This window comes from Oryctolagus cuniculus, chromosome 4 (genome assembly GCF_964237555.1).
Source record: "Oryctolagus cuniculus chromosome 4, mOryCun1.1, whole genome shotgun sequence".
Lineage (NCBI taxonomy): Eukaryota > Metazoa > Chordata > Mammalia > Lagomorpha > Leporidae > Oryctolagus > Oryctolagus cuniculus.
This window is the reverse complement of record NC_091435.1, coordinates 155,609,252-155,622,955: the sequence shown is the minus strand read 5'-3', so window position 1 is coordinate 155,622,955 and position 13,704 is coordinate 155,609,252. Positions and strand designations below refer to the sequence as shown.

The window sequence follows — 13,704 nt, the reverse complement described above, 5'->3', positions numbered from 1 at the left end:
GTATCAGAAGTGGAGCAGCTGGGACTTGAACCGGCACCCATATGGGATGCTGGCACAGCAGGTGGAGGCTTTACAACACTAGGCCATGGTGCCAGCCCCTATTTCTTTCTTTCTACAACTTTTAGATCGGATTTATTCTTGTTTTTCTAATTCCTTGAGGTGTAGTGATAAGTTGTTTTTTTTTTTTTTGTAATGCAGATATTGAATGCTATAAACCTCTCTATTAGTATTGCTACTGTTGTATCCCATACATTTTGGAGTGTTGTAGTTCAATTTTTATTTCAACAAATTTTAAAAACTCCTCCTTGATTTCTTATCCATTTGATTGGTTAGGAATACATTTAATTTTCATGTAGGTGTGTAGTTTCCAAAGTTTTCATTATTTTTTCTGGTTTTATTATGTTAAGAAAAGATACTTGACATGGTTTCTGTTCTTTTAAGTTTGTGGGGATTGTTTTAGGATATGGCATACGATTTACTCTGATAAATGTTCCATGTGTTACTGAGAAGAATGTGAGTATCGCCTTTGGATGGAAACTAATGCAGATGTCTATTAGGTCCAATTAATTGAGAATGCAAATGTTTAAATCTGCTTATCTTCATCTACTTGAAAGGCAGTGTGTGTGTGTGAGAGAGAGAGAGAGACAGAGAGAGGGAGGACACAAAGACAAACACACATGAGAGAGAGAGAGAGAGAGAGAGAGATCATCCATCCACTTGTTATTCCACAAATGCCTGTAACAGCCACAGCTGGGCTAGGTCAAAACCAGGAGCCAGGAACTCCATGTAGTTTTCACTCAATTGGTGTTAGGGGTTCAAGCACTTGAGGCATCATCTGCTGCCTCCCAGGGTACATTAGCAGGAAGCAGAGTAGCCAGGATTTGAACCAACACTGCAGTATGAGATACAAATGTTGCAAGTGGTGGCCTAACCCACTGTGCCATAATGCCCTCTATAAGGGCTCAATTTAACTCTGCCATTCATTGGTTTTCTGTCTATGTGATGTGCTCATTTCTGAATGTGGATTGTTAAAGTCCCCTACTATTATTTTATTGAAGTCCATCTCTACCTTAGGTCTATTACTATTTATTTGCTTTATATATTTGGGTGTCCAATATTGAGTGCTTCTGTATTTATAGGTATTATTTCCTCTCACTAGTTTAAGCTCTTTGTCATCACAGTAGACTTCCTTGGTCTCTTTTCACTGCTTTGGACTTGAAGCTTATTTCATCTGATAGAAGATTATTCTTGCTTTGCTCTGGGTTCCATGTACACAGAGTGTCTTGCACCATCCTTTCACTTTTAGTCTACATGTGTCCTGAGAGGGGAAGTGAGTTTCTTTCAAGCAGTATATAGTTGACTCTTTTTTTTTTTTTTTTTTTTTTTTTTTTGGACAGGCAGAGTGGACAGTGAGAGAGAGAGAGACAGAGAGAAAGGTCTTCCTTTGCCGTTGGTTCACCCTCCAATGGCCACCGCTGCAGCCGGCGCACCGCGCTGATCCGATGGCAGGAGCCAGGATCCAGGTGCTTTTCCTGGTCTCCCATGGGGTGCAGGGCCCAAGCACCTGGGCCATCCTCCACTGCACTCCCTGGCCATAGCAGAGAGCTGGCCTGGAAGAGGGGCAACCGGGACAGAATCTGGCGCCCTGACCGGGACTAGAACCCGGTGTGCCGGCGCCGCAAGGTGGAGGATTAGCCTATTGAGCCACGGCGCCGGCCCGACTCTTTTTTTTTTTAACACATTTGGCCAATCTGTGTCATTTAATTGGATGATTTAGCCCATTGACATTTAAGGTAAGGTCTTGGTACTGTCATTTTGATACTTGTTTTGTATTTTTATTATTATAGTTCTTGCTTTCTCCCTCTCTTGCTCGTTACATTTGTGGTTAAGTGTCATTAGTAGTGTGCTTTTATTCCTTGCTTATTATTTTTTGTGAGTCTGTTATAGGTAATTGCTTGTGGTTACTTGGGAGCTTACAAAAAATATTTCTTGGTTATAACAAGCTGTCTTGAAATGATCACAACTTAATGTTGGTTATAAAGATAGGAAAAGAGACAAACAAAAAAGGAAGAGATGACCTGTCCATAGAGGGCATGGACCTTAGTTCTAGAAATGGGGAGGAGAGCAGCCTGAGACCAAGTGGAACTCTAGTCTGTGGCCACCTAATAATGTGTGTTAACATGGAAAGTCCTTTGCGTGTGAGGTCCTCTGCATTATGGGACTGTATCTTTCCTAATGAGCAAATAAATGTTTACATATTAAAAAAAGGACACCCCAACTAGGAACTCTAGGGACCAAAGCTGTGGCACAGTAGGGAAAGCCACCACCTGCAGTGCCAGCACTGCATATGGAGCAGGTTCCAGTCCTGGCTGCTCCACTTCTGTTCTACCTTCCTGCTAATGTGCCTGAGAAAGCAATGGAAGATGGCCCAAGTCCTTGGGTCCCTGCACCCACATGGGAGGCCCAAATGAAGGCCTTGGCTCCTGGCTTCGGCCTGGCCCAGCCTTTGTCTTTTAGGTCTTTGAGGAGTGTGCAGTGAATGGAAGATCTCTCTCTTTGTCTGCCTCTGATTTTCTTTTCTGTAACTCTTTAAAATACAAATATAAATACATGTTTTTTTTGAAAAAAAAAAAAAAAAAACCTCTGTATTTGTTCTCCATTCCTCTCCACATTTTGATTTTTTTTTTTTTTTTTTTTGGACAGGCAGGGTGGACAGTGAGAGAGAGAGAGTCAGAGAGAAAGGTCTTCCTTTGCCGTTGGTTCACCCTCCAATGGCCGCCACGGCCGGTGCGCTGCAGCCGGCACATCATGCTGATCCAAAACCAGGAGACAGGTGCTTCTCCTGGTTTCCCATGGGGTGCAGGGCCCAAGCACTTGGGCCATCCTCCACTGCACTCCTGGGCCACAGCAGAGAGCTAGACTGGAAGAGGGGCAACTGGGACAGAATCCGGCGCCCTGACCAGGACTAGAACCCAGTGTGCCGGCGCCGCAGGTGGAGGATTAGCCTATTGAGCCATGGCGCTGGCCTGCATTTTGAATTTTTGATGTACATTTTTCTTGCAAAATTGTTAGCATTTTCATGCAGTGACTATGGATTTTTTAGCCTTTTTAGTAAAGATTTAAATGGTTTACACCCCATGTTTATCACAGCAGAGCATTCTGAATTCGATTGTATAGTTAGTCTTCTATCTTCTGATACTTTCTTCTTCTCAGTGTCATTTTCTTTCATTTTGAAGAACTCTCTTTAGCATTTCTTATAATACAGAAACAATAAGTATAAATTTTCTCAGTTTTTGTTTGTCTGAAAATGTCTTCATCTCCCCCTCATTTCTGAAAGATAGCTTCGCAGCACGGTAGAATTGGCTGGCAGTTTTTTCCCTTTTGTACTTTAAGAGTCTCATTCCACCATCTCCTGGCCTGTGAAGTTTGTTCTGAGTCTGCAGTCAAGAAAAACAGGGATCCCTTTATGTGTTATCTGCTTCTTTGCCTCTCTTTATCTTCAGCCTTGGAGTCTTGGGGTAGACTTAGTTGAGTTGAATTTGACCGGTGACTTTTGACCTTCTTGTACATGGATCTTTCTCTAGGTTTGGGAAGTTTTCTGTAAATATCTCTTTGAATATGTTTTCTACCCCTTTGGCATTCTCAAGTCCTTGAATCCTAAGAACTCAAATATTTACTCTCTTCATGTTATCCCACATTTCCTGTAAGCTTTTTCATTTCACTTGTTTTTTTTTTTTTTTCTGTTTCAACTGTGTATTTTGAAATAGACTGCTTTTGAACTCACCAATGTTTTTTTTTTCTATTTGATCTAGCCTGCTACTGATGTAATCAGTTTTTGATTTCATTTTTCAGAAAAGATTTATTTATTTATTTGAAAGGCACCACTACAGAGAGAGGAGGATAAGAAGGAGGAGGAGGGTAAAGAGAGAGAGAGAGAGAGAGAGGAAATCTTTTCATCGGTTGACTCAACAAATGGTCACAACGGCCAAGACTGGGCCAGGTAGAAGCCAGGAGCCAGGAGCTTCATCCCAGTCTCCCACATATGTGGCAGGGGCTCAAATACTTGGTCCATTTTCTACTGTTGTCCTAGGTGCATTAGCAGTGAGCTGGACTGGAAGTGAAGCAGCTTGGACTTGAACCAGTGCTTACATGGGATACCAGTGTTGTAGGTGGTAGCTTAACTCACTGCACCACAATGCCAGTCCCTAATTTTACATTTTTAATTTTACCTCTCAGTGGATGAGTTTTTCCTTGGTTTTGTTTGATTACATTCCTTTTTCAAATCTCTCTCTCAGAATATTGAATTGCTTCTCCATGTTCTCTTGGATTTTGTTGAGTTGCCTTAAAATCTTGAAATCTGGGGCTGGTGCCACGGCTCACTAGGCTAATCCTCCGCCTGCGGCGCCGGTACCCCAGGTTCTAGTTCCAGTTGGGGCGCCGGATTCTGTCCCGGCTGCTCCTCTTCCAATCCAGCTCTCTGCTGTAGTCTGGGAAAGCAGTAAAAGATGGCCCAAGTCCTTGGGCCCCTGCACCTGCATGGGAGACCAGGAGGAAGCACCTGGCTCCTGGCTTCAGATTGGCGCTACGCTGCCCATAGTGGCATTTGTGAGGTGAACCAACGGAAGGAAGACCTTTCTCTCTGTCTGTCTTTCTCTTTCTCTCAACGTCTATAACTCTACCTGTCAAAAAAAAAAAAAAATCTGCATCCAAGCATTTGGAAATTTCAATTCTTAGATGGTTGGTTTCTGGCACCTGATTTTGCTCTGTGGGTGAGGTCACAGTTCCCTGGAAGTTTTTTGGCATTTTAAAAAAGATATTTATTTATTTACTTACTTATTTGAAAGTCAGAGTTACAGAGAGAGGGAAAGATAGAGAGAGAGAGCTGTTCCATCTGCTGGTTCACTCTCCAGATGGCCAAAATGGCCCAGGCTGAGCCAGGCTGAAGCCAAGAGCCAAGAACTTCATCCAGGTCTCCCATGGGGATGGCAGGGGCCCAAACACCTGGGCAATCATCTACTGTTTTTCCCAGACCATCAACAGGGAGCTGGATCAGAAGTGGAGCAAGCGGTACACAAGCCGCTGCTCACATGGGATGCTGGCATCGCACGTGGCAGCTTTACCTGCTGTGTCACAGCACCGGCTCTTCCCTGGAAGTTCTTGATGCCAGTTTGTATACGATGTCACCTGTGCATTGAAGCACTAGTTATTAGAGCAATCTGGATTTGTTCGCGGATGTTTTTCTAGAAATTCTAAGCACTCTACTTCCTCTGAGCCTATGGATATTTTAGGGCGAGGCAGCACCCTGTGTTATGGGTGTTGCAGGTTGCTGTGGATGTTTTTACAGACTCAGTCTTAGAACACTTCCCCAACAGAGATTTGTTCAAATCTGCAGCTGATGAACTGAGGAAGTGTCTGAAAAGGGGAAGTCCGTCCTTTCCCTTGGTATGTGGTAGGCTTAGACTTCTTGCCCTGTGTCCATGAATTCCACAATGCTAGATTGTATCCAGAACCCTTAGCCCACCAAGACCAAAGCTTACTCTGCTATGGTCTGTCTGCTGCTGAAGAGGGCTCACCACCCGATGCCACACCTACTGGCAACTGGTGATGTTGGTTGGTGTGTAAAACTGCTCATCTGGGCCAACATTATGTCTCAGCAGGTAGTCACCACCTGCAATGACAGCATCCCATACAGGCGCTGATTCATGTCCTGGCAGCTCCACTTCTTATCTAGCTCTCTGCTGATGGCCGAGGAAAAATAGTGGAAGATGGTCTCAGTGCTAGAGCCCCTGCTACCTACCTGGGAGATCTGGAAGAAACTCCTGGTTCCTGGTTTCTGCTTGGCCCAGCTCTGGCTGTTGCTGCCATCTGGCAAGTAAACCAGTGGACGGAAGACTCTGTGTGTGTCTCTCACTTTCTCTGTAGCTCTGACTTTCAGATAAATGAGTACATCTTTAGACAAACAGAGAAACAAAACTCTGCTCTCCAGGACCATGGAACTCTGCTGGGCACAGAGGCAGATTTAGATGCCCCATCTGCAGTTGCTAGCCTGGGGACAGGGACCTTTAGGATCTATTCTTTGCTGAGTTCTATCTACCTGGCACCAAGTCCTAAAGAAGCCTTCTGATTCTTTGCCATTTGTCCAGGGTTGCAGGAGAAGTGACATAGGTAGCTCCTCATCTCAGGCAGGCTCTGCATGGCTCATACCTGGATCTTACACACATCAATCCCTGTGCAATACTGGGAGTGCACACCAGACCTGCAAGAAGAGGCTGGTGGTGATAAATATCAAAGCACGATTTCTCAGTGAGCTCAGGTCTCCACCTGATACTACTGGGTCTGGTCCAGAAACCCAAATAGTTGCCCCCATATATTGGAAACCACTAAGATCTGCCCAGCACTGTGTCCCACAGCACAGCCCTGTGTTGCCAGGTTTCTGCCCAGGTTGGGTCTCCCAGATTGGCACCATGCTGGTCACACCTGGGTCCCACATTTAGAGGTCCTGACAAAGGCCAGGAAGCGTCCACATGCCCACCAGAGACTGGCATGGTGACCTGTGCCAAAATGTGCCTGACCTCCTGGAGTGCAGGCCTCTGCCTGATACTGGACAAGTCTGGATTCAGTCTGTGACCACTGGCCAGCAGCTAAGGCCTTTGGACTGTATCAGGGGCCGGGGCTTGACCCAGCAGGCCAGGCTCTGAGCTCAGAGGTTTTGTCCTAAGCTTCCTCTTTGGGCTTTTCTGCACAGCTGGAGTTTCACTTTCTGTACGTGCCTGGCTGTGGAAGCTTCAAATTATCACCCCACAGGTGAGTGGGGGAAGCCAGGGCAGAGAGGCTGAGTCCAAATGAATTTTTTCTCAGTGAGCCTTATGCTGGGTTTCAGTCTCCTCCCTCTCCCAAGCAGGAGGCATCTTGCCTGCCACACACCATGGAGTTTGGGGAGATGTGACAGATGCAGCTGTTTCCTTCTTGTTTTCTTTTTTTTAATTTAAATTTAATTTTTTATAAATATTCATGTTATTTAATTGAAAGAGAGACGGGGTTGGGGGAGAGAGAGAAAAAAAAAAAAAAAAGAGAAAGACTAAGCTTCCATCTGCTGGTTCACTCTGCAAATGGCTGCAATGGCTAAGAGGGGTCCAGGTCCAAACCAAGAGCCAGGAACTCCACCCGGTTTCCCATGGAGGTGGCAGAGGCCCAACTACTTGGGCTGTCTTCTGCTGCTTTCCCAGGTGCATGGAATGCTGGTGTTACAGGTGGCAGCTTTACCTGCTGTGCCACAATCCCAGCCCCTTTGTTTTCTTCAAGGAGACTTTTCTTACAGTTTTAATAAGACAAGGCACTGTGGCCTCGCACCTGGCTTTGGTGGTGAAAGTGACAATGAGTGTGTATTCCTCGTTACATTGGTCTCTCTGTGGGGAAGTGCTCACTGGAGCCTGTTGCTCAGCTGTCTTCTCAGTTCCATTCATTGTCTTTATAATTTTTTAAGGTTTATTTTAAAGATTTATTTACCTATTTGCAAGTCAGAGCTACACAGAGAGAGGAGAGGCAGAGAGAGAGAGACATCCTCCATCTGATGGTTCACTCCTCCGTTGGCTCAACTGGATTGGAAGTGGAGCAGCCGGGCCTCAAACTGGTGCCTAATAAGGCGCTTCAGGCCAGGCGTCAAGCCGCTGCACCACAGCGCTGGCCCCAAGGTTTATTTTATTGAAAGGCAGAATTACATAGAGATCTTTCATCTGCTAGTTCATTCGCCAAATGGCCACAACAGCCAAGGCTGGGCTAGTCAGAAGCCAGAAGCAGCAGCTTCTTCTGGGTCTCTCACATGGGTGCAGGGGCCCAAGCATTAGGGCCACCCCCACTGCTTTCTTATGTACATCAGCAGGAAACTGGATTAGAATCGGAGCAGCCGGGGCATGATCTGGCGTCCATATGGGATGCTGATGCCACAGGTGGCAGCTTTACTCACTGTGCCACAGTGCTGGCCCCCTCACTCATTATCTTTAATTCATTTTTTCTACAAATTTTGAGCTACCTTTGTATTATGCTGTTGTTTACAAGGACTGTTTAGTGATGTCTGTTAGTAACTGTTGCTTTACAGTATTCATGTTTTCTAGTTCCTTGTTGATCTTTTTCTTAGCTGTTCTATCCATTATTGAATACAGAATGTTGATGATGTCAACTACTATTACAAATGGATTACTATTTCTGTTGCCATTCTGTCCATTTTTGCTTCTTGCATTTTGGGATTCTGTGCTTAGGTGTATGTTTTTATAATTATGTCTTGTTGATAGATTTGATCTTTTCTTTGCTGTAAATGTTCTTCTGTCATTTGCAATAATTTCTATATTAAAGTTATGATATAAGTCAATTTGTTCCAGCTCTTCTTTGCTTACTGTTGGAGTAGTATATATGTTTTCATCTTTTTACTAATTATTTCAACTCAGTTATGTCTTTGAACCCACAGTGTCTATTTAATAGCATATAGCTGAGGGGCCGGCACTGTGGCATAATGGGCTAAGCCTCTGTCTGCAGCGCTGGCATCCCATATGGGTGCCATTTCTAGTCCTGGCTGCTGCTCTTCCTATCCATCTCTCTACTATGGCCTAGGAAAACAGCAGAAGATGGCCCAACTCCTTGGGCCCTGCACCTGTGTAGGAGACCTGGAAGAGACTCCAGACTCTGGGCTTTAGATTGGCAGAGCTCTGGCCATTGTGGCCATTTGGGGAGTGAACCAGCAGATGGAAGACCTCTCTCTGCCTCTCCTCTCACTGTCTGTAACTCCACCTCTCGAATAAATAAGATCTTAAAAAAAATAGCATTTAGTTGAGACTAGCTTGTGTTAGCTTCCTGTGACTGTTAGGAAATTAAATAAATTTGGTGACTTCAACAACAGAAATTTATTCTCTCACAGTTTGAGAAGTCCAAAATTGTATTTATAGACTGAACCACGATGTGAACAAGGGAGTGTTTCTTCCAGAGGACCCACTGGAGAATATATTCCTTGCTTCTCACAGCTTGTGTGGGCTGACAGCTTTTCCTGACTGTGGCAACATAACAGCAATCTCTACTTTTGTAGTCTCATTTCATCTTCGTTTTCTGTGTCTGTAGCAAAATCTCTCTTCTGATTGTATTTAGGACCTACCTGGACAATCCAGTGGGTACAATTTAGGCTTATTAATCACTTCTTTGAAGTATTTACCAATAGGGTAACAAACTTGATATCTTAAGGACCATTATTTGGCCTGTTACCAGTTTTTTTTTTTTTTTTTTTTTTTTTTTTTTTTTTGTCTCCATTCTGCAAACCTTGGACTTTGAAATCCACTTATATTTAAAGTAATTACTGGGGTCAGCATTGAGGCAGATTAGCTAAAGCTTCCACTTTTGATACCAGCATCCCAAATGGGTGCCAACACCAGATGCTACACTTCCAATCCAGCTCCTTGCTAATGCATCTAGGAAAGCAGTGGAAGATGGCTCAACTCCTTGGGCTCCTGTACCCATGTGGGACACCTGGAAGAAGCCTCTGGCTCCTGACTTCAGTCTGGCCCAGCTCTGGCCATTATGGCCATTTGGGGAGTGAGCCAGTGGATGAAAGATCTCCCTCTCTGTCTCTGCCTCTCTCATTTTCTGTAACTGTGCCTTTAAAATAAATAAAATAAATCTAAAAGAAAAAATGTATTTATAGGGTGGCATTTATATCTTTCATTTTCCTGTTTTCTATTTGTCTTACGTATTTGGATCTAAAGCCAGGAGCCCAGAGCTTCTGGGTCTCTCACATGGGTGCAGGGTCCAAGGACTTGGGCCATCTTCTGCTGCTTTCCCAGGCCATAGCAGAGAGCTGGATCTGAAGCGGAGCAGCCAGGACTCGAACCAGCACCCGTATGGGATGCCAGCACTGCAGGCAGTGGCTTTACCCTCTACACCATAGCGCCGGCCCCTATCTATTTTTTGATCCTCTACTTTTTCATTACTGCCTTCTTTTGTGTTAAATACATATTTTCTGGTATACTGTTTTCATTTTTGTTTCTTTAATTAAATTTAAAAAATTTATTTTCCTGGTAATTGTCCTAGGGATTAAAGTTAACTACTTAAAAAAATTTGCCTTAGGTTAATGCCAACTTAATTTCAATAGTATACAACATTTTTGCTCTGGTATAGCTCTATTCTGTATGCCCTCCACCCCACCCCACCCCTTGTACCTTTTTCATACAAATTACTCCTTTATACATTGCAAGCCTATAAACAGTTTTTTAAAAAGATTTTATTTTATTTATTTGAAAAACAGAGTTACAGAGAGAGGTAGAGCCAGAGAGAGAGAGAGAGAGAGGGAGAGAGAGGTCTTCCATTCCACTTGTTCACTCTTCAAATGACTGCAACAGCCAGAGCTGAGCTGATCCAAAGCCAGGAGCTAGGAGCTTCTTCCAGGTCTCCTCCTACCTGGGTGCAGGGGCCCAAGGAGTTGAGCCATCTTCCACTGCTTTCCCAGTCCATAGTAGAGAGCTGGATCAGAAGTGGAGCAGCCAGGACTTGAACCGGCGCCCATATGGGATGCTGGCACTGCAGGTGGCGGCTTTACCCACTATGCCACAGTGCTGGCCCCAACAGTTTTATAACTATTATTCACAGAGTTTCCTTCTGAATTAAAGGAAAAAAATTTAAAACAAAATACATGTTTAGTGTGTTTGATATTCTCTTTATAGTTACCATTCCTTCTCTAGATTTGAGCTGCTGTCTTGTGTTTTCATTTTAGCCTAAATAATTTCCTTTCACTTTTTCTTGAATGCCACATATGCTAGTGATTAATTCTCTCATTTTTTTTATTTGTCAATGCCTTACTCATTTTTTAAAAGTACAATTTTGGGGGGTGATGGTGCAGTGGCTAAGATACTGCTTGACACACCTGCATCCCTTATCAGAGTGCCTGGGTTCGAGTCCACTTCCAACTCCAGCACTCTTGCTAATGCACCGCCCCCCCACACCAAGATGTAACAGCAGGTGATGCCCAAACAAGCTGGGTCCCTACCACTCCTATGAAAGGCCGAGATGAGCTTTGGGCTTCTGAACCTGGCTCAGCCCTGGTTGTTGCAGGCATTTGGTGAATCAATCAGCAGAAGAAGATTTATTTATTTGTTTGTCTCTGTCTCTCTGCCTTTCAAATAAATAATGAACAAATAAACACTTTTGTTTTAAAAGAGTAGGGGTGGGCCAAGTCTTCTAGCACAGCATTTTCAATCATCCCTTGGGATATTTGTATTCCTTATCAGAATGCCTAGAGTACTCTGTGTTTCTGATCCAGCTTCTTGCTGTTGCCTATGAGTTCCTGCCACCTACATGGGAGTTGTGGCTGGAGCTCCTAGCTCCTGGCTTTGGCCTGGCCCAGTCCTGGCTGTTGCAGGTATTTAGCAAAAGCACCAGGGGGTGGAGGATCTCTCTTTCTCTCCCTCTCCCACCCTCCCTCTCCATCACTGTCTTTCAAATAAAAAAATAATCTCAAAAAAATTAAAAAAAAAAAACACAGACATTTGGTGCAGTTGATAAGACATGACTCTGGATACCCACATCTCGGATTGGAGCTCTTGGTTCAGGTACTTCCTGCTAATGTGTACTCTGGGTGGCAGTCGTTGATGGCTCTGTGACCCATGTGGGAGACCCAGATTGAATTCTGAGCTCAGCCTGGCTCAGCCACAATTGCTGCAGGCATTTCAGAATGAATCAGAGGATGAGATCTCTCTCTCTCCTTCTATACAATACATAACACTGTTAACAAAGGATAGGTCTGCTGGATATCAGATTCTAGGTTGATGTGCACATAGAATGTCAGCAACACAAGCAGTGGCTTAACCTGCTGTGCTACAGTGTCACTCCCCTAGTGACTATAGCTCCTGACCACGGTTATATCATTTCTCATTCCTTTAAATTTAAGATATTTTTGTCTTCATATTAAAAATACACTTATTGTAATTAGCATATATTTGGGTCTTGCTTTTTGATCTCCTCTGACAGTCTCTGCCTTTTAATTGGATGCCTAATCCAGTCATATGTAATGTAATTGTTGGCATGGCTGGATACAGATTTATCATTTAGGGATTTTTCCCTATATATTTGATGTGTTGTTTGATTCTCTCTTTTTTGATGATCTTTATAATTATTTTTGCATGAATTCAATCTAGCTCATTTCAGTTATTAGCTATTACTCTTAATTGTGTTATTTAGTGGTTCCTTTGGAAATTATATTGTATATCTTTCTTCTTTCAGTCTATATAAAAGTGATACCATATCACTTTACATAAAGAATAAAATCTATACAATATTATACCTTAATTTATTCCTTCCCAGACTTTATGTTATTTGATTACAGATTTTTATATGAGGGAACTTTAAAAAGTTCATGGAAAAATGGAATAGAAAAATAAGTTTATTTTAGTGCTATAATGTATGCATATATACATATTTTATATATAACAAATATTTTCTATCATTGCCATTTCTTTCAACAATTATCTTTGGCAGATTTCTATAAGAAAAAGATATATGCACCCATACCACATTCATGGTATTCTTTTTTTTTTGTATAGATTTGGTAGATCTATTTGGTATCATCTTCCTTTTGCCTGAAAACTTTCCTTTGCATTTGTAATATAGGTCTTCTGTTGATTTTTTTCCCTTTAATAGCCCAATATTGTTTAATAAATTAGATTCATTTAAAAGATATTTTCTTAGCAATTATTAAAGACCTAGTTTCACTGATGAATTCTTTTTTTGACAGGCAGAGTGGACAGTGAGAGAGAGAGCCAGAGAGAAAGGTCTTCCTTTGCCGTTGGTTCACCCTCCAATGGCCGCCACGGCCGGCGCGCTGAGGCTGGCGCATCGCGCTGATCCGAAGGCAGGAGCCAGGTACTTCTGGTCTCCCATGGGGTGCAGGGCCCAAGTACTTGGGCCATCCTCCACTGCACTCCCTGGCCACAGCAGAGAGCTGGCCTGGAAGAGGGGCAACCGGGACAGAATCCAGCGCCCCGACCGGGACTAGAACCCTGTGTGCCGGCGCCGCAAGGCGGAGGATTAGCCTAGTGAGCTGCAGCGCTGGCTTCACTGATGAATTCTAATAAACATTTAAAGACAAAATATGGGGTGGGCATTTGACTTAGAAGTTAAGACACCCCGTGGGATACCTAAATCCAATATTTGCATGCTTGTGTTCAAGTCCCAGCTCCAGATCTGATTCCAGTTTCCTGCTAGTGTGCACCCTAGGAGAGAGCTGGTAATGGCTCAGGTAGCTGGGCTGCTGCCACTCACCTGGGAGACACAGACTGAGTGCCTGGTTCCTGTCTTTGTCCTGGCCCAGCCAGATTGTTGCAGGCACTTGGGAGACTGAATGGGAGTGCCCTCCCGGGCTCCCTGCCTTTAAAATAAAATAAATAAAATAAAAATTAAAATGTAGGATACTCTCCATTTAAAATTTTTAGAGAAAAATAATAGCACAATAAGATATTCTTTCAGAAAACAGAGGATCAAATGCTTTCCAACTCATAAACCTAGTATCAAAACTAAATGTAATTTTCAGAAAAGAGTCAGAAGTATAGCCCTAATTGACATAGGTGTAATTATTATTTAGACTATAAAATCTAGAAATAACATAAAAATAAACTATGAACCAATAGATTTTTCTTCTCCTTCTCTTGTGTATTTCCTTTACTAAAGGAATTTGTA

General features: G+C 43.3%; 1 protein-coding gene across 1 annotated transcript in view; it reads left to right on the top strand.

Annotated features, from left to right (window-relative positions):
- PP2D1 (protein phosphatase 2C like domain containing 1) overlaps positions 1-13,704 on the top strand; it is a 34,854-nt gene that overhangs the window by 12,344 nt on the left and 8,806 nt on the right. The window lies entirely within an intron of this gene.